The 21,021-nt window shown below is 39.6% G+C and overlaps 1 long non-coding RNA gene across 1 annotated transcript in view; it reads left to right on the forward strand.

The window, feature by feature from the left end:
- LOC142829590 (uncharacterized) overlaps window positions 1-13,099 on the forward strand; it is a 52,756-nt gene extending 39,657 nt beyond the window's left edge. The window contains exon 4 of the long non-coding RNA XR_012904140.1: window positions 13,079-13,099. This is a non-coding gene — a long non-coding RNA (uncharacterized LOC142829590). The remainder of the gene's footprint in view (window positions 1-13,078) is intronic.
- Window positions 13,100-21,021: the final 7,922 nt, after the last annotated feature.

Consider the following 21,021-nt stretch of genomic DNA (forward strand, 5'->3'; position numbering starts at 1 on the left):
AAAATAAGAACAGGTGTTCACATAGCACTTTTGTAGATAGCACTGCAAGAAATATGTGCTGAACATTCATATGCCCTTCATGCTTCAACCACCATTCCTAAGGACATGCTTTCATGCTGATGACACTCATTAAAAAATAATGTGCTAATGAAATTTGTGACTGAACTCTTTGGGGGAGAACTGTATATCTCCTGCTCTGTTTTGCTCAGATTCTACCATATATTTCATGTTATAGTAGACCTGGACGATGGCCCAGCACATGCTGTTTATTGTAAGCACACCATCACTGCAAAAATGCTAAGAAAGTGCCACTGTGAAATTTCTAAAGATAAGTATAGCACTTCACCAAGGTATAAGAATCTGAAGTGCCTTTCAAAATCTGAGGGGGGTGAAGTGTGGAGTATACTTTCAAAAGCCTTAAAGGAGTAACATACTGATGCAGCAACTATAGAAACTGAACCACCAAAAAAGAAAGTCGCCCTTTTGCTGGTGGTATCTGATCAGATAATGAAAATAGACAAGTGTTGGTCTGTACTGCTCTGTATTATTATCGAATTGAACCCATCACCAGTATGGATGCGTGTCTTCTGGAATAGTGGATGAAGCATGAAGGGACATTTGACTCTTGAGTACGTCTGACATGTAAATATCTTGCAGCACTGACTACAGCGGTATGCCATGATTACCAGATCTTACTTTCAAGTGCCATGTTAAAGAAGAAGTGGGCAGCATTATCTTCTACAAATGTTCTTTGTCCAAGAGAATGGATGAACTAGTAGTAGGTCTGAGTGAACTAATAAACTCTGAAGTTAGAATTCATTTCACTTTTTTCCTTGTTTCAGTCAAAAAACAATTTGTCTAAACAATTTTTACATTCTTATTTTAGACTTTCTGAATGTAAATTAAGAACATGAAAAATGTCATTTGTGATGAAACCCATATTTTCATGAAAATAACTTTGGCAACATCCCCCCCAAACCCTCACCACCACCACTAACTTATCACTAACTCTGAAGCTATCATTTTGGGGCTTAATATGGCAAAGATAAAATGCAAAATTCTATTTTTTCATTGCACAGTGTTACAAAAGGCAAAGTTTGCCCGTTTATATTGAAAAATGTTTTATATAGACAAACAGGACTGAACATACTACAGGAGGTTTTTAAGCTATTTATTTATTAGTTCTTAACCAGGAATGCCTTGTATACATTAAAGAAAGAAGGTATCTCCAAACAGAAATATAGTTTGAGCTTTGGACTTCTAAAGATTTCAGACTTAGGCACCCAACTCACATTAGCTTTCAACTGAAATTGGACACCCAACTTCCTTAGGCCTCTTTTAAAGTACCAGTGACACTTCTTCTAAAATTGTGAGTATATTAATGTGCAAGGAGGACACTTCCAGTGGTGAGCTGTGCTTATAAAATACACCTAACTTGGAGAAGTCAATTTCCTGACTGTTAAAAGTTATTCTTTTGGATATTGGGAATTGATACTTTCTCCAACTTGAAAGTATCAAACCTTAGGCACATAGTGTTCACTACATCCCACATTTTTCTTGTTGGGCTGGTATTCCATCAGTGGATTGTGTCAGGATGGTCAGAACCTTGACTTCATATGCCAACTCCTCTTCATGTTACCACTAACTACTGATTCTTTCAGAGACTTGAGTTGTATCCTCCTTAGTCAAATAATTTTGCTCTCGTATCTAAGTTTGGGAGGTTGACAATGAAATCTTCAGTTGGTCTTCTCCATGTATGACCCCGGAATTTTAGGAGGAGACCTGAGAGAGATGTGCTGGGCTTATGATTTTAGATTAGCCTTTGACTTGGGAGTGTGGAACAGGAAGACTACCAACACTCAGCCATTTCTTTGAAGATCATTTGGTCCTATGAGATTTCATTCCATGTAAGAAAAGTTTGGACAGATCAATCAAATTAATCTATTAATTTGTGGGGACTCTTACAATTCTCACTTTCAGCTGACAACTAGGATCCGGATACTGGTGCCTGGGGAGAAAAAGCAAGAGTTAGGCATAGGTTTCTAGTGACACTAATATGGATCTCTTAATGAATAACACGTTGCCAAGCATGACTAACAGATGCCCAATGAATTAAGTTTCCCAAAGCATATGCTTCTGTTCATCCGTCATTAATTCCTTTCAGTACTTCAAATAAACAAACAAAAGATCCTGCAAGGCCACACCAGTATAAAGCTGAGTAAGAGAGCAGGAAAGGACATCCCACAGATAATATCATTTCCATAAGTGCCAAACATTATATGTGGAATGGGTTTCAGACTTCGGCAAAGGAGATCTTTTGGCCGGTATAACCTACTTACTTCAAATAATAATATAGAAAATAGAAGAAAGACAGATTTCAACCTCCTCGATGTTCAGGAAAGCTGAAAGAAAATAGCATATTGAGGACATTAAATAAACTCTTCTCTGATCAGTTATTTAAACAAACAGTTTTTCTTGCTTGTGTATACACATATATTAATAGAAAAATCTTTCCTTTTTTCTGTTGAATCTAAAATTATGGTTTTTATATTAAAATGCCTGTAAAATAGGTAAAATGACTCTAACAAAGATTGGTTACCATAATGTATGGCAACTAATGGTTTTATGACATAGCTTCCACTGATGAATATGTCTTTTGATGTGCATACATAGAATTCCTGCATATAGCCAATTATTTGACAACATTTACCTCTAGTGATGGTCTGTGAAATGATAGAACTTCAGACATCTTATGGTCTTAATTACCAATCAGAAGATAATAGGTCTCAAAAAAGCTGGAAAGATGTAAATGGAAAAAATCATCAGTGTAGAAAATTTACCAGTGTTGTAGGAATAGATATCTATACTGGAAAAAATTAAAGTATAAAATCAAAGAAAGAAACTAGCAAAATTTTATCAAACATTTCAATTGATTTTATGCCATCAAGAATACTTGGATGGGAAAATGACAATATAAACCTAACATGCTGGAGATGTGCTGTTGTTGGTAATTCAGTAGGGTGTGTACTAGTCATCTTTATCCCAGTTTCTCTGGCCAGATGAGAACTGTCTGATGCAGTTCCATAGGAACTGAGTGCTCAGCTTTGCACTGCAGGCACTCAGCAGTGCATAGTACTGGTACCCCTGAGTTCTTTGCATTAACTGCATTCCATGAGACTATGGATTAGGCTGTGGATCAGTAATATAACGAGCATAGCGATGCTGGAAATATTGCCTAAAATGGGATGTGAAATTGAGATTCTGACATTTTAGCATTACTTTAGATTCCATAGCACTTTATTTTGTCTTCAGAGTATAACAGTTGGTACCCTACATTTTTTTTCTCCTCTGCTAAACTGGTTTTCAGTGGTGTTTAATTACAATAGTATTGTACTCCATTGCTTATTGGTTATACATGTGCTTAAACAGTATGGGAGAACTGAAGATGAGAAATTCTCAAGTACAATTTTCATAGGTCCCTGACAGATCTCAATAAATAGTTCTTATTAATTTAAATTTAGGCATCTCAAATCCTTGAGGTGGCTTTGAAATCCTTGCCTTGTACTTACGGGTTAATTTTACTGGAAGAATTTATTGAAATAATGAATACTTAAACCTCTTGTGTCAATTGCAATTCTTTGTACAGTATCATAATACTCAAAAGTAAATCTATTTACTTTCTAAAATTGCGATATGTAAAAAAATTGACATGGTTGTGCATACTTTTTCTGAAAATTTGTAATCCACATGACAGTAACAAAATCCATAAATGCATTACTGTAAGTGGTCGGTTGCCTCTTACATATCTAAAGGCTATATTTTTTGACATTTGTGCAAAATTATGTAACCCATATTTGGGTGTGGATCTCTATCACATGTAGTAGTTTGTGCTTGCTCTGTGTTGATTATACAACTGAACATCTGAAACTCAGCTGCTGTCAATTTATCTGTTTAGTATTCCCCTTCAGTGTATTAGAAGTATATGTGTGAGTAAAAGTTCCCAAAGTCAGGCTGTAGATTCACTAAGTCTCATCATTATATGGCAACAGAGCAGATGTGATTAGTTCCTAGGTTCATTCATGTTCTTCTGGGGCACATGGTGAGTGTGAATGTGAGAGAGGAGGACAAAACTGCTATGATTTCATGGATGTTCTCTATACTCACAGTGAAGAGGATATAAAAGTTGGAAATGTAGAATGAAATCCTGGCTCTGCTGAATCTAGGAGTCTTGCCGTTGTATTAAATGAAGCCAATATTTCACTTCCTTTCACTTGTCTTCGCAGAGTTACTGAAAGTAAGATTGCCAATATCTGGACCTATATAAATATAGATATAATTTCATACACTGGTTAGAGCAGACAAATAACATCATTATAGAGAAGCCAAATGATTGCAGATTCTTCTTCTTGATACTATCAGTTTTCCTGCCAGGGTTAAATTTGTATAAACTGTAAAATTCAATGGACCACGTGTTTCATCTGAAAACTTCTTGAAGTCTGTTTCACCAAAGCTTTCTTAATTATCAATGAGAAATAAGAATAGAACAGGGTTGGAACAAAGTAGCTAAATTAAATATATTTCAAATTTATGTTCAGTGAAATAATATATTTTATTTCGATCGTACCTCACACAGTACTCCATAGAATTCACAGAAAATGATATTGCTTAAAAGATTAAAAGCATTTAAGTTAAAATCAGTATAAAATTAAAGTTAAATTCAACATCCCATTTTGAAGGCCATAAATATCACGGTTTCCAAATTTCTTTTAAAATTGTCTAATTATATAGCTCCCTCATAAACTGTAGTCCTAGGATATAGCGCAAATTATAAAACACACAACAGATTAGAGTTCCTACCAACAATCCTTGGACTTCAGAAAGCATGTTCACTATATTGGCTACCCATCATCTACAATAACTGAGCTGTCACATCTAACAGTAATTGTAGGTGATGGATCAGGCTTTTGGTCTTGATACCCACTCAGCAGGGCATCTGAGTATCTTCCAATAAATTAGAAATGGAAGAAATGGCTTGATTAGTTTAAGGTGTACAGCTGAGAGGACCTTAGTAAAGGAAACAAAGCTGAAGAAATTAATTTTACATTAATTCTGAAATGGGTGGTCTACGAAAAATGAATACCATAAACTAGGTCCAAAGATTGTATGTAAAGGTTGTTTCCTGCATTCATGGACATCCCTTTAATGGATGCAGGTTGTTTTTTACAGTGAAACAGATGTATGAGGGAAAGTCATGATCATTGGTCCCTCTATCACCACCTGCAAAGCTTTGTTCATATAATACATCATCTTAACCCAGGTGTCAGCATTCAGTTGAGGGGCCAATGCAAATGATAGGGCACTAAGTATTTATAATGACATATATTGTTAGGAAAATGAGGTGCTGCTGGTTGAATCATACTAAGATTTTAGTGTGTGTGGCTTCATCCCAAAATATAACCACTGGCAGTTAAAACTGATTTTTAAATAATTTTTAATTGAATAGAATCTTAGAAATTTTTCAGGATTTCTTTTTGCTTTCAGTGTGTCTTCCCACAACCCTCTTTCTTTCAGTGCCAACAAACAGAGAAAAACAAAATGAAAAAGTAGACAAAAGTATGGCGTGGAGGGGCAGTGTGGAGACAGAATTCAACACCATAAACCATGCTTTTTATATCTTATTTTGAAAAATTGAACCTCCAAATTGTAACACGTAAACTGAAACTTCTCTCAAAACTTATATATTTTTTTGAAAAGTCCAGTTTTTGTTGTGGGCAAGGGGGCATTTCAAACAAATATTTTCTATTTGTAAAGCTGGAAGGTTTGAATGTGAGTCACTGTTGTTGGATCTCTACCTTTTAGAAAGCAAAACACTTCTGCTAGTGTGCTAGTGATAGAAAGAAAAGGTTGATGGTATTTGAGCATCCAGTTGCACTAGGAAATCTGAAAGACAGCCAAGGCTCTCAATAAGAGAACAAACATACCTCTTGGCTGATATCCTTGATTAAGGATTCTCTCTCTCTCTCTCTCTCTCTCTCTCTCTCCTTCTAGCAGTATCACCTCAACCTTGCCTGCGTTTGGCTTTGGTCAGCTGTTTTTCATGCAAATATAGATCTTGGCAAGGTGCTGCAAAGACTAGCAGATGACACCATTCATGTCTGATGTAAAGGAGTAGAGATGGATGTGTTCTCTGTACTACTGACCTTTCAGTCCATGTGCTCCCAACCAGCTCCATATGACTAGTGAATAATGTTGGGTTGACAGCTGAGCCTTGTAAGACTTGAATGGTGTTGACTCTGAAGGTGAAAACAGTTGTTCCCAATGACCCTCTAGGTTTGGACTGAGAAGAAGAGCCTAAGCCCATGCCAGTGTATTTCTGCTTGTGCTTGCAATTCCTTAAACAAGGATATAGGTAAGCAGAGGTTTTAAATGGTATAGAGAGATTGGGAAGTAATATTATAAATGTATTTCTATTATCTGTTGACAAGAGCACCACCACAGGACCAAGTACTGTATCTCTTTGTACAGAAGCTTCATCTGCTGCCTGACAAGATTAAGTATGTGAAAACAATCCCATCTTCATGTGATGAAAATAAAGTTCATTGTAGTCAGACAGCCGTATGAAAGATCTGGCCAGTGTCACAAAACCAACTGTAAGACTTCTTTCAGCAGTATAATTCTGTATCAAAGTGCCTTTCATAAGGCGTCTATAAGAGTCTGTTAGGGTTTTCAGCGCTCATGATTTATAATGAATCGTCCCAAGAATTTCACTGCCCTTAGATGTTTGAGCCAGCTTTATTGAAAACATCATGAGGGCTATCTAATCTCTCAAGCCCTTCCATCTCCTTCTCATGAATGTCCTCCTTCTAATGGTTGCTCACCATCTAAGCAATACAACCCTCATTATAAAGGACTTTGGTGTCCAGTTGTCTTTGCGCTGGGCCTAGGTATGCTGTCTGTTTGCCTGTATAAACATACTATAAATTATAGGGTCCAAATCTCAACATGCTTACAGAACATTAGGATATGCAAAATTTTACCTCAGCTGAAGACAACTGAATAGATTCCTAATTAAAATTGTCCAGAGACTTACGTCTTTCATTCCTACTTAAATTAGATAGTCCAGATTTTTTTTGCATTTCCTATAGAGAGAAAAGTCCATTCTTAAGTATGTAATAGGAGAAACCACCTTGAATTTCTTAGAATCATAGAATAATAGAATTGGAAGAAACCTTGAGAGGCCACCTATGTCAGGACAAAGCACCATCTAGATTATTCCTAATGGGTGTTTGTCTAACCTGCTCTTGAAAATATTCAATGATGAAGATTCCACAACCTCCTTGGGCCATTTTTTTCCAGTGCTTATCCATCCTGACAGTTAAGAAGTTTTACCTGATGTCCAACCTAAACTTCCTCTGCAATGTAAGTCTGTTGCTTCTTTCCCTGTCTAAGGAATTAAGGAGAAAAATTTTTTCCCCCTCCTCCATGAAACAACATTTTAGATACTTGAAAGCTGTTATCAAATCCCCTCTCTCTTCTGTTTTCCAGTCTAAACAAACACAGTTCTTTCAATTGTTCCTGATAGGTCAAGTTTTTTAGACCTTTATTAATTTTTTTTTACTTTTTCCAATTTGTCCACTTTTTTTCTTACTGAAATGTGATGCTCAGAACTGGATACAATACTCCAATTGAAGCCCAGTCAGTATAGAGTAAAACAGAAGAATTACTTCTCATGTCTTTCTTACAACACTCTTGTTAATACAACCCAGAAGGATGTTTGGTTTTTTTGCAACAGTGTCACACTATTACCTTGTTGTCCACTGTGATCTCTAAATCCCTTTTTTGCAGTACTCCTTCCTAGACAATCACTTCCCAGTCTGTATGTGTGAAATTGATTGTTCCTTCCTAAATGGAGTACTTTGCATGTGTCCTGTCCTTATTGAATTAAACCTATTTACCTTAGATCATTTCTCCAGTTTTTCTAGATCATTTTCAATTATAATTGAAAATATATATTTTTCAATTATATATGCAGCTTCATATCATCTGCAAACATTTTAAGAACTCTCTGTCATCTAAATCATTGATGTAGATATTGACCAGAACGGTTTCCCAAACTGATACCTGAAGAACTCTGCAGAACTGTTGCGTCCTTCAAGCATGACTGTAACCCATTAATAACTACCCTATGATAACTGTTATCTAACCAGTTATACAACCACCTTATAGAAGCTCCATCTAGGTTGTATTTCCCTTGTTTATTAATGAGAAGGTCATGTAAGACTTAACAAATGCCTTACTAAAGTCTAGATGCACCACAAGTGCCTTCCACTTTCAAATTCTCAGCCAGTTTCTCCTATTTGTTAAAATCAAATCTAGAGCAGCCTCCCCCCAAAGAGTTTTCTCCATCTTCTGAAATAAAAATTGTGTCCAATAAATTCCAATAACTTGTTGGATAATCTGTGCCTGGCTGTATTATTTTGTCAACAGGTATCTGGATAGTTGAAGTCTCCCATCACCAACGAGACCTGCATTTTGCACAAACTTGTTGGTTGTTCAGAAAAAGCCTCATCCAGCTCTTCTTCCTGGTAACATGGTAGATCTCTACCATGACATAACCCTTATGGTCTACCCTGCCGTCCAAGTGTATACATTTTTAATATATAAAGTAACATCTGCCATTTTCCCTGCCTGTCCTTCCTGAGCAAGTTGCACCCTTCTATACCATGTTCCAGCCATGCATATTATTCTACCAAGTCTCTATGTCATGGCTGTGTTTTACTAGCATGATAAGATCTTTCTGCTTATTCCCAGTACTTCTCACATTTAGTTCTCACAGACAACTAAGATACCGATTTCACTACACTTCCTGCAGTTCTGTCTTGTCTCTCCTTTATTCCTTCTATTGCCATCTATTCTCCCCCCAACTTCTGACCCTTCTCCCAGGTCTTCATGTTTTTGATCTACCTTGGCCTTTAGTCACCTACCCCTATCAAACCTAGTTTAAAGCCCTTTTCACTAAATTAGCTAGTCTGTATCCAAACTCACTCTTCCCCTTCCTCAGTAGATGGACTCCATCTGTTCTTAGCAGTCATTCTTCCAGTTGGTCAAAGAATCCAGAGCATTCCTGGAAACATCACCTTTTCAGCCAGATGTTCACCTTCATGATGCATCTTTCTCTGTTGATCAAAGGAATACCACCTGCACTTCAGGCTTTTTCATCCATGCTCCAAGGGCCCGTAGTCACTTATGATCTGCTTAGGATCGTCTTTGCATAAAATCAGTAAAAACAAAAGGAACAGTGGCTCACAGGCACTGCCTACAAGATTATTATCCTCTAGATCTAAGTGACTTGTAGGCAGTTTAAAAAAAATCTCCTACCACAATTTTAATGAAGATATAGTGTTTATAATAGCCATATCATCAAAAAGCAGTCATAGGTAAAATGAAGACCTCCTTTTCATGCAGAAATACTACAAATCATGTTAGCTGACTTTTCATATATTAATGGAAATTACATATATGAAACCTGAATACTTGTAGTTTTGCAAGACAAATTAAAGAGCATGGATTTCTGAGGTTATTAATTTAGAGCAAAATATGACTATTTCTGATTTTTAGATCTAATTTTGAAAATATAATGTATATTAACTCAGTCGTCATTTAATGATGCATAAAGTACCATCGAAAATAAGTTAAATCATTGTATTAAAATTCTTTTCTTATACCTTTCATTGACTTCAATGGTGAAAAAGGACAGAAGTGTGATGGCTTAGTGTATCTCTTCTTCTATGCCATCATATTTCTTTTTGACATTATCTGTCTTCTGATTAATTGTGCTATAAAATTAGTTGAACTGACATATTTTAGGACAGCTTATGACTTGTACCTCATTTTCAAATATTCATATAGTAAGATTATAGCCCTTTCATGATTAATGCATTGTTTATAGAATGTGGATTAATCTTTAAAGTATATGACTTCGAAGCTGTCAAATATTCTGACTAGGTCTTTGCTGTGAATTAGAACACAATCTAATGTCAATCTATGGAAAAATCATGATACATCTCTCTCAAGCTGCACTATTCATTGCTAACTATTTTGGTCTTTTTCATAAGATTTTGTACTGTAAATAAGAATTTAAATACATTTTTTCACATAAGTAAATGTAGTTTGGTACTTCATGAAATTAACTAAAATATATTTCTTATCTCCATCCATTGTTTAAAGCAAAGTTGTAACAAAGTATCACAAGATTCTGTAGTAAAAAAAAAAAATCTTGCAAGCGAAGTTGGGTGCAACCATTGTGTGTTACTTCTATAACTAATAATAGAATGCTGTATGTGATCAGAGTGGAACAAAGAGATAAAGCAAATGGAATTTAAGTCAAACTAGTCTTATGATCTTCAGATCTGTTGGATATGTTTAGCTGCACTCGTACTTGCATCTTTTCATGATAATAAAATCTTCGTAGCCATCCATTTTTATTATCAAAGGGGACAGTCCACTGAACTAATGGAGGTTAATAAAAATACCTTCCTCAAACTTTCAGTCTTGAAGATGAAGAATTAATTAAATTGTATTTGCTATAGATACAATTTAACTTTTTCTTTGAGCTAAGATGATGTAGTTACATGCATGCAGGTATTTTGATTCTAGCCATCTATAGCGGGGCTTTAAACAAGTATTTAAATCCCATCTCATCTTTATTCATTTTCTTTACTCCTGGATGACAAAGGAGATGGATTCTTTAAATGGCATTTTTCTCTACCTTTGTTCATGGTTCACCATTACTTACTTATCCTTCCAAAGTAGGATTATCTATTTAGAGCTACTCATTTTGTTTTATGATATCTAATTTTCTGAGCCAACTTTCCTTTTATTCCATGACTCTTGCCCCTTAGATGTTGTCATTAACCTCAGATATGGAATGTTGTCAAAAACACTTTCCAGTATGGAAACAACTTTCATTTCATTACAAAATGTGCAATTGTGTTCTGAAATATTTCTTAGTTTGATCTTCAAGGTTAGTATATCTTTCATTTGTGATGTGAAAATGTAACCATTTAATTTCTGACCAAATTTACAGTTTTCTCCTGCTACCAAATATACTTCGTTCAGATACTATGCACATTTCACTCACCCAAAACTTGTGTAGCTTATCATTTTTAAACCAATACTCTATCAGAAGAGGGGTGTATGTGTGTCTAGTGTGGAGGAGGGTGTGTTTAAATCTTTGGGCACAAGCAATACATTATTTAAATGACCACTCTATCATTTCAACAATTGTTAACATTTCTCCTCTGACTTAAGATATGAAATATAATGTTTTGTCATTTTGATCTTATAATACACATTCTATGCTTTCTGAAATGATTTTAGTCAGCGTTTGAGAGTCAGCCTAATGTTTTCTGATCAAAATATAAAACTGCACCTGTTTTACATTTGGACTAACATGTGGAGCTCAGTTTGATATGTTGTTTTAAATATGACAAGAAAATTAAAACACTGAATATCTCAGAACACAAAAGCTATGGGATGTGATTTAAAAATTAAAATCCAGTGTGTCAGTATAAAATATACATTACACAGTGTCACAAGTGCTATCAAATAGGACAATACAATACTTTGCTTCTCAAAATCCCTGAAATTTACAAATCAGTAGATTAATGCAACTGGACAATTTATCTTATCTTGTAATACAAGACAGCTCCCCCTTACAAAATCTGAACTATCAAAGTCTGTAAAATATAAACTCTTTAAAAAAAACCAAAAGCCTCTTTACATAAATTCACAAACTTCCATCTGGGCCAGATCAAAAGATTTAAAAGTGATTGCACTGAATAATGAGTAATGCGAATCATAGAATACTAGGACTGGAAGGGACCTCGAGAGTCATCGAGTCCAGTCCCCTGCCCTCATGGTAGGACCAAATTTTGTCTAGACCATCCCTGATAGACATTTATCTAACCTACTCTTAAATATCTCCAGAGATGGAGATTCTACAACCTCCATGGGCAATTTATTCCAGTGTTTGACTACCCTGACAATTAGGAACTTTTTCCTAATGTCCAACCTAAACCTCCCTTGCTGCAGTTTAAGCTCATTTCTTCTTGTTCTATTCCCAGAGGCCAAGATGAACAAGTTTTCTCCCTCCTCCTTATGACACCCTTTTCGATATCTGAAAACTGCTATCATGTCCCCCCTCAATCTTCTCTTTTCTAAACTAAACAAACCTAATTCCTTCAGCTAAATAGGGAGGTCAGACATGTTATAGTTGAATGAGCTCCAGCCATACACAGGCATATATACTGGTCTTTGAAGTAGGAAAAAAATCTTCACTAAACAGTAGGGCCCATTTTATATCCTAGCACCATTGCTTTTTTTTGTATTTAAAAAAAAAAAGGTGCCGGTACTCCAAGGGAAAAGTTGTTGAGCTCCGACTGGAGGTGCCAGTATTGCATCTGGAGGTGCGGGTACTGCATACCGGGCAGTACCATCACACAAAAAGCACTGCCTAGCACTATTGAAATCAATAGGAATTCTGCCATTAACTTCAATAGTCCTTTTCCTTTTATATATTTGATTAATTTGTATAGATTATTATTTAGAAGCTTCAGGACATTAAACAAAGAGTGTGTTGAATTCTATGACATGAATAATAGTCCTTGACCTATGCAATTCACCCGATTTAAGAAATTCTATGGGCTATACTGTATCTAATAATCCATGCTGTTTGTCTATAAAGCTTCAGATTTTTGGAGGGACCCATTCCCTCTCCCCCACATACACATTGCTTACATAGGTATATATAAATGTGGGAAACTGATGAGGGATGATTGTTACAATAAATACAGAAGAATGATTGGGAGAAGAAAGACCTTCTGAAAGATGATATCTTGAAGAATTGTTAGTCCCCTCAGCTGTAAATAATTATGCCTTCACACATAAATCAAGCAAATTGAGAATGTATAAAAATGACAACCAATTTACATTTCTTTTGGCAACGACGGTGGCTTTGCTTGAAAACCCTACTCCACTGGAACTTGGGTAATGACACTGTGCTTTCCTCCAATTACAGTGAAGAAGATACACAGACCCAGCAACTTATCTTAAGAGGGTGGTAATATAACTGTTCTTATTGTATTGTTCTGTACTAATCTCTGATAATTTTTTATTACTTAATTTAATTTAGCCTACTCAACAATCTTGAGTCATCATTAACTCAGAAGCAATACACCTCCACAAACTAATCCAGCAAGAAAATAGATGTGTTCCTTCTAAGATTACTGGCTCACAGCATGCATCAACTTGGAGTAGGCCAGTGCCTTGGGAGTTTTGATTATATACACTCAAGCTACTTTTTTTTCACCCAGTCCCTTTTTGGTTGTTTGAAGGTGCATCAAGTCTTAATGTATCATATGTGTGTATGTGTTTCAGTTCGTTAACTGCTTATTAGTCATTCCTTTTGTAGTTGAAATACATACACGTATATGATACATTAAGACAAGAACTTGATTAATAGTGCACTAAAATAATTTGGTAATGAATTTTGGTGGTTTTGAGAGATGTTGAAAGAGGAGTGGTGTAAAGAGAATAGGGCAGAAATGTCCCAGTATATTTATGAATTGGAATCTTAATGTTCCTTTTTTCAATTGATTTCTTTAATTCCCCAGAACAGTCAGTCAATCCCATCTAGCATTCACTTAATATAATTGCTCTTAAGAATTGCTTAATTGCTTTTAATTGTGTGCCCAGGAAATTTTACTCTTTAATTTGGCATGTGTCTTTGAGAGGTGTTCAGTATGATCTATTGTATTAGTACATTGTATCAAATGATTAGTCTATCTTACACCACTCATCTCCCTCTTCTTCCCTTTGCCAACAATAAATGATCACTAAAGAAAACTAACCCTAAAGTGGAAAACAAGTCAATTAAAATGTGAGATTACAAACACAGAGAAGAACATTTAAAATTATCAAAAGTACCTTACGCTGAATATTACTTGAAGATGGCATATTCCCTCTAAACTTGACAAGATTTGCCTATTTTTTTCTTCCAGTTGACTGAGACATCCCTCATGTACTATGAATTTGGTGAGTGATCCTCTGAATATTGCTATTGTTAAAACACTATCCATAAATAAAGCACTTCAGTTAATAAGACCTTAGATTTATGATTACAAAAATGTTATGAGGCAAGATCTAGTTAGAAAAGCAAGTGGTCCAGCTATCACAATAATGACAACTAAGAGTCTGCCTACACTGCAGCATTATTTCAAAATAGTTAATTCGAAATAACTTATTTCAAAATAACACATCTACACATAAAATGCATTTCAAAATAGAAAAATGCTATTTTGAAATAATGCATCCACACTGATTGGATGCTGAATCACACTTAAGGCCAGCTGAAACCAGTTCCATCAGGGTATCAGGTCAGTAGTTGATTTCTGTGGCTGCTCTCTGAGGCTATCTGAGGCTTGTGCTTAAAGGGACCCCCTTTGTGGCCAGTTCTCAGGTTTTCCTGCTTGATTGCTGTCCCTCAATGAGGTAGGCAAAGCATTTTTTTCTGAAATTCCTTTGGTTGCCCTGACTCAGGATACCACGGAACTCAGCACCATGGAGACAGAGCTGCCTCCGGGCACTCTGGTGCTCATTTTAGATGTCTTGCTGCAAGCCTGGCAGCAAGTGATGGAGACTGCTTGGCAGCTTCTGTGGCATCCCAACCCCCCACGTCCTCTTCCATACCCCCTGGGGGCTGTGGAGGAGCAGCAGCTGGACGCCATCATGCCCTGCCACATCTGGTGTCTGGACACCAGCAGTGACTGGTGGGACCACATCATCCTGGAGCTCTGGGGAGACAAACAGTGGACCCAGAAGCTCTCCATGCCGGATAGGTACCGATCCATGGGGAACCAGTTTGGCATGTGGAAATCTATTGTCGGAGCAGTGTTCATGCAGGTATGACAGTCTCCGGCCACGGTGGTGGGGGAGTGCGAGAATGGGATGGGCTGCCCTAGGGAAAAGAGGGGTAGGGTGTGCCAGTACCCTCCACGGGAGGGTTTGTTTTGTCTCGGCCACACTATAGACTACCCGTGGTGGCTGGGATTGCAGGGGGGGTTGCTCCTGGGGAGGGGGCATGGGCCAGTGGCGGGGAAGGAGCACTATCAGCCACTGGCACCCCAGTGACTCTTGGTGGTTTTGTGTGTCCCTCTGCAGGAGGTCAAGGCCATCAATAGAGTGCTGCTCTGCAGTCATCCACCTCACTGATGTGGATGTGGTCATCAAGGGGTTAGGCACCTTGGGCTTCCCCAGCTGTGGGGAGGTGGGGGTGGGCAATTGATGGGACGCACATCCCCATCCATTCCCTGGAACACCAGGCTTCCCTGTACATCAACTGGAAGAGATACTTCTCGGTCATCCTGCAGGCTGTGTCTGACCACTGGGGCTAGTTCATGGACATTAACGTGGGCTGGTCCGGCAAAGCACACGATGCACGGGTTTACCACAACTCTTTCATGTGCGAGAGGCTGCACACTGGGACTTCTTCCCTGATCACCATATCAGGATCGGGGACATGGAAATGCATGTCTGCCTGGTGGGGGATGTGGACTACCAACTACAACACTGGCTCATGAAGCCCTACACGGGACACCTCAACCCCTCCCGGCAGACCTTTAATGCCAGGTTCAGCAGGTCCCACATTGTGGAAGAGGAGGCATTTGACTGGCTGAAGGCCCGATTTTAGATGCCTATTTACCTTCCTCAGTCTCTCTGAGAGGAATATTCTGCATGTGGTGGCAGTGTGCTGTGTGCTGCACAATTTGTGTAAGTGGAAGGGTGAGGCTTTCCTGCCAGGCTGAATGGCAGAGGCCGGCCACTTGGCTGGCCTGTACGCACAGCCCCACATGGCTGCCAGCTGGGAGGCCCATCCAGGGGCTACGTGTATTCGGGAGGCCCTGAGGGAGAGCCTCCAGACAAAGGAAGAGTGAAGTCTCCCTGGCATGCCCCACTGGGGCCTTGTGCCTTATTCCACCCTCACATCCTTCCACTTTCCCCTCTCTAACTCCCCTTCCTGATGTCAAATAACACGTGTTGCCCAAAACCCCCTCCTCTCTTTATTGACCATAACTGGGGTGGGGGGATGATGAGGGTAGGAGACGGGAGGGGGAAACCTGGGAGCAGGGAGCTGGAAGGGCGAGGCAAGGGGAGGAAGTAGAAGGAGAAGCTCAGGGTTGGGGGTCTTGCTGGCCCACCTGTATCCCAGCACTGTGGATGCGGGGGCCTTGGCATCCCCGGTGGGGAGCTGACATGGAGGTGGAGAAGGAGCGGTAGAAGAAGTGGGAGGGAGCGCAGGAGTGGGAGGAGGAGCGATAGCTGGGGTGGCAGCAGGGGCTGGAGCAGCAGCAGGCAGCAATCTCTGTGTCATGGTCTGCAGGTGGTCACGGATAGCACGGCCCTGGTCACACAGCTCCCACAAGCTCTCCCACCGCAGATGGAGGTCTTTCTGCACCCAGTGCTCCTGGCTGTGGACCTGCCTTTGCAGTAACCCCAGGTGCTGCCTCTGGTATCCCTCCTGGTTCTGGGCGAGCCTGTTGGCCTGGGTGCGGGAGGATGTCCTGGGTGGGGTTGTACGCTCTGCACTCGCAGCTGATGCAGCTGTGGAGAAACCAGAGAGGTGGTTAGTTATCCCTGGGTCCACATTGGGTGAAGCCCAGCTCCCCTCTGCAAGGTGAGGACATCAGGTCTCCGCACCATCATGTCCTGCTATCCCGAGGAGTGTGAGCTGGCCCAGGTCTTCACCCATGCCCCTGTGCTGTATATAGTGTGGATGTGGGGGTGGAGGATGTGTCCTGCCTCTGTGTAGAGGGGGCTTATGCAGGGAAAGCATTGGGCAGTGTCTCTCCACGGGATAGGGAGCATGTCATGTGCCTTCATACATACATGCATGTGGGTAACGGGCCACATGCCCCGGCTACCATGGCACATGCACAGATTTCTGTGTGATCCATGCTCAGCAAGGCCCACACGTGCGGTCCCTGCACTCCCTTTCCCCCCCACCACCACCGAAGGAGACTGTGATGGCACTCACATGTCGAGGCCTCCCTGGCCTCAGATGATAGTGTTGATATTTCTGCGGGTATGCGGGTCCAGGGTGAGTGACATGCTCCCTTCAGGCTCCTGCAACTCCTGCCCAGCCTCGTCCTCCTGCTCCCTGCCTTGGTCAGGGCCCTCTGCCCCAGGGTCAATGACCACTGGGGGGCATGGACCATCTGGCCCCCCAAGATGTGGTCCAGGTCCTCAAAGTAGGGGAAGGGGTCTTTGTCTGCCCCTGGTTGGGAGCTGCCCCCTGTGGCCCTGGCATAGACCTGCCTCATCTCCTTAATTTTCATGTGCACCTGCTCCGGGTTCGCATGTGGCCAGGCTGTCAGCCATCCATCTATAGACAGCTGTATTCCTCCATCTAGTGTGGAGATCATGGACATTGGAGGCCTGCCCACAAACTTCTATCAGGTCCATGATCTCCACACTGGACCAGGAAGGTGCCCACCTTTTGCAGCCCTTGGGAGGCTCCTGGGAGCTGTCACACTGCTTTTGGGGAGTGGTGGAGGGCTGGCTGGCTCATGCTGGCAACTGGGTCGGGGCAGTGCCTGTGGGCTCTGGGCTGGCAGGCTTAGAGCTGGCACAGGCCCTGTGGCCAAACTGAATCTACCCCTTTAAAGGCTCCAGGGGTGGGGGGTGGGGCAGAGGTGTTTTCCTGGTTCGGCCCAGAGTGGCCACCAGGGCACCCTGGGAAGGGCTGGAGGCCCCCTATTTCGAAATAAGCGATTATTTCAGTTTAGCTATTTTGAATTTGGCATTATTCTTCATAGAATGAGGTTTACCAAATTCGAAATAAGCGCGCCGCTATTTTGAATTTATTTTGAAATAGAAGTTTGCCTGTGTAGATGCTGGGAAATTTATTTCAGAACATCGGCTGTTATTTCAAATTAACTTTGATGTGTAGACATACCCCAAGAGAATATGGCCTGGGGTTTATTCTTTTCAGTGTATAAAACTCATTGCTGGATGAGACTCCCATTTTTTTATTTCATAACAAGGATTAAAAAAATCAGAGGATTCAAGTTTCTGCGTAAAAATTATGGCTTTGAACAATATAGTAGTAGAAAGCAAAATTGCTCTGGCAATTCAAAAGACAGTCTCTTGAACCTCTGTCAGAGGTATGGTCTTATAAATTAAAAGTAGAAATCAAAGATCAAAGTAATCAAAAGATAGTGAGGTATAGTAAATTATTGATTTGTTGATGCACACAAAGTCTTTTTCTCATTTAGTCATATTTGCTCTCTAGGGATAGCATCAGTAAAAATATTGCACTGTACAGACTTAATTTGCCCATCCATCCGCTACATATGCTGCTATTATAGCTAGAACAGGAACATCTGAGGCAGGCATGTGTATATAACTTGATTGCAATTGTGTTAACCACATCATCTTGGATTATCCAGCAATAATTCTCCTAGTGAAGGTCACACTTCCCACAGTAATCTGTATAACTTGGGGAAGGGCTGACCTGAGCTCCCTGTTCCCCACACACAATTAACCTTCTTGCAGCAGCCTTGCTGGAAGCCCACTGCCCATCCCTTATTTGTGGTTTACAGGAGGTGGGATGGAAAGAGCTGTCTTGTCCCTGTATCTGACATAGGATCATAATCACTGCCTTTTTTAGGAGATCTGTCGGAATCCACCTCTAACCAGATTTCTCTTATTCAATAATTACCTACACGGAGTGCCTGTCAAGTCATAACATGAATTTTCTGGTCTACCCTACCCACCAGGTCCAGGAGGAGTGGAGGGAATTTAAAAAAAAAAAATCTTTGTCAGATTTTCCTGGCTATGAGCCAAAAAAAAAAAAAAATCTTGTCAGCCACAAAAAGGCAACTAGCATAATGCCCACAGCAAAGCCTCTAAACCCAATCCTATTCTAATTCCAAGGGGAATAAAAGTATTATTTTGTATTTGCTTATGATGCAGAATGACCCAAGGTAGAGGGAAGAGTTTGTAAATCTACACTGCACCTTTAATCCAGCCAGTGAGTCCCCTATCCTATGCAAACTCATGAAAGAGATTAAGAGTCAACAACAACTGGACTGTGGGAAAATCAGAGGATGCAATCCTTAGGCTCCCCTCTTTCCTGTTGGACCAAAGCAATCCTCCCCACTTTTGAGCTTGCCATGTAGAAGGGCATGGGGAACATTTCCTTAAGCATAAGAACTTGTTTAAAGAATGAAGATATAGAAATATTTTCATATTAAGACAAATATTTTCCTTTCTAGATACACTATAAAACAGATTGCTAAAGCTCACAAATCTCACATGCAATTATTCCATCATATAATGAAAACAAACCCTTAAGAGAGCAATTTGTATTGAAGAAGATGGAACTTTGTCAGTTTGTCTCCTGTATTTATTTATAGGAGAACCTACTGCTAGTGAAGATACACTTAAGAATATTGATCTTGAAGTATTTCTACAAACCAGTGTTATACAGAATCATCCCATGCCACATGTCTCCTCTTTTGTTCTCTTATTTTTGTAATGCATTTATTTACTATTATGGTGAATATTAGCTTTCCTTTTCATTAGCCTCTGATATAGTTTCTCTCTCTTAGGGTGCAATTTCATCTCATTATTGCTGTTTCATTTATTTACGTTAATGAATACATATTCCATGATAAGAAGTGTCAAGCCTCATAGGAGATACTTAGAAAATTGACAGCTTGTGTAGAAAGTTTCTTTAAAAAAGATCAGTATTTTTCCACTGTGCAAAACTTAAGTCATACACACATAATAATTTTGCAGCACCATGTTCAAATGGATCAGATTCTGAATTATGTTCCACATACCCATGTGTCACATTTTTGGATTTTAAAGTGAGCAGATAGATCACTTTTACACCCATGGGTGGAGTTTGCCCCAAATTCTGTACAAAGTGGGCCATGTGAAGTGTCAAAACAAAGCTTATATTCTACTGATTCTATGTATGACACTCATGTACTTGTATGGTTTTTGTACATGGAGTTATGAATATGAGCTCTATTCTTGTACTCTAAATGTTCTCTGGGACAGAGCAATGGGCCTGGACTGCTTATTGTGAAGAAGGATTGTTCAGTGAATGGCTACACTAACTAGCACTGCTTCATGGACAATGGCTCTCGGGAGTGCCAATACATACCTGAGGAATGTGGCTGGAAGCTTGCAGACTAGCCAGTGCCTCATGGTTGTTTGCATGTGAAACACAGATAGGTCACTTAATCATGTGATCAGCTGCAATCTGGGAGAAACGAGGAATATAAAAATCCCTTGAGGGCATCTCCATCTTGTCTTCAATCTTGTTTCTGATTCCAGATGCATCCTTGCTAAGGACAGAGAGCCAGGAAGGATTGCTGACACATCCTAACAGGATGTACACCAGAGACTTAGTGATTGATGTATGTAATATACTCTCCTTAACAATCTTACACTCAACCTTTTCTTTCTTTTATTAATAAACCTTTATGTTTTAGATTCTAATGGATTGGTACAGCGTGCTCTTGTGGGTAAGATCTAAAGTGTAGATTGACCTGGGACTCTGGCTGGTTCTTTGGGACTAGGAGGATCCGTTTGGAGTTGGTGAGATTGGGTTTTATAACTTCTCACCTATGTGTAAGGTCCGGGGCTGATTGTGGCACAGGAAAGCTAGGGTGTCCAATGGGTTTTGCTTGTGAGGCTTCCTGCTGACCAGATTGTCAGCTGAAATGCTCTGTGTGACTGGTTTGTGGCCTATTTGGGAAAGGTCTCCAGTCGAGGGCAGTAAGTAGCCCTGGTTTGAAAAATTTGCCCTGAGCTGATCCAGTCTCACACCATGTATGCAATCTGATTCATGGAAACATTAACCATCATGAGTTCATTGAGAAATGAACACAGTATTTATTTATAGAACCAGTTTTTTTCCCTTCACATTCATTTAAATAACCCACACAA

Source organism: Pelodiscus sinensis, chromosome 5 (assembly GCF_049634645.1).
Source record: "Pelodiscus sinensis isolate JC-2024 chromosome 5, ASM4963464v1, whole genome shotgun sequence".
NCBI classification, from domain to species: Eukaryota; Metazoa; Chordata; order Testudines; family Trionychidae; genus Pelodiscus; species Pelodiscus sinensis.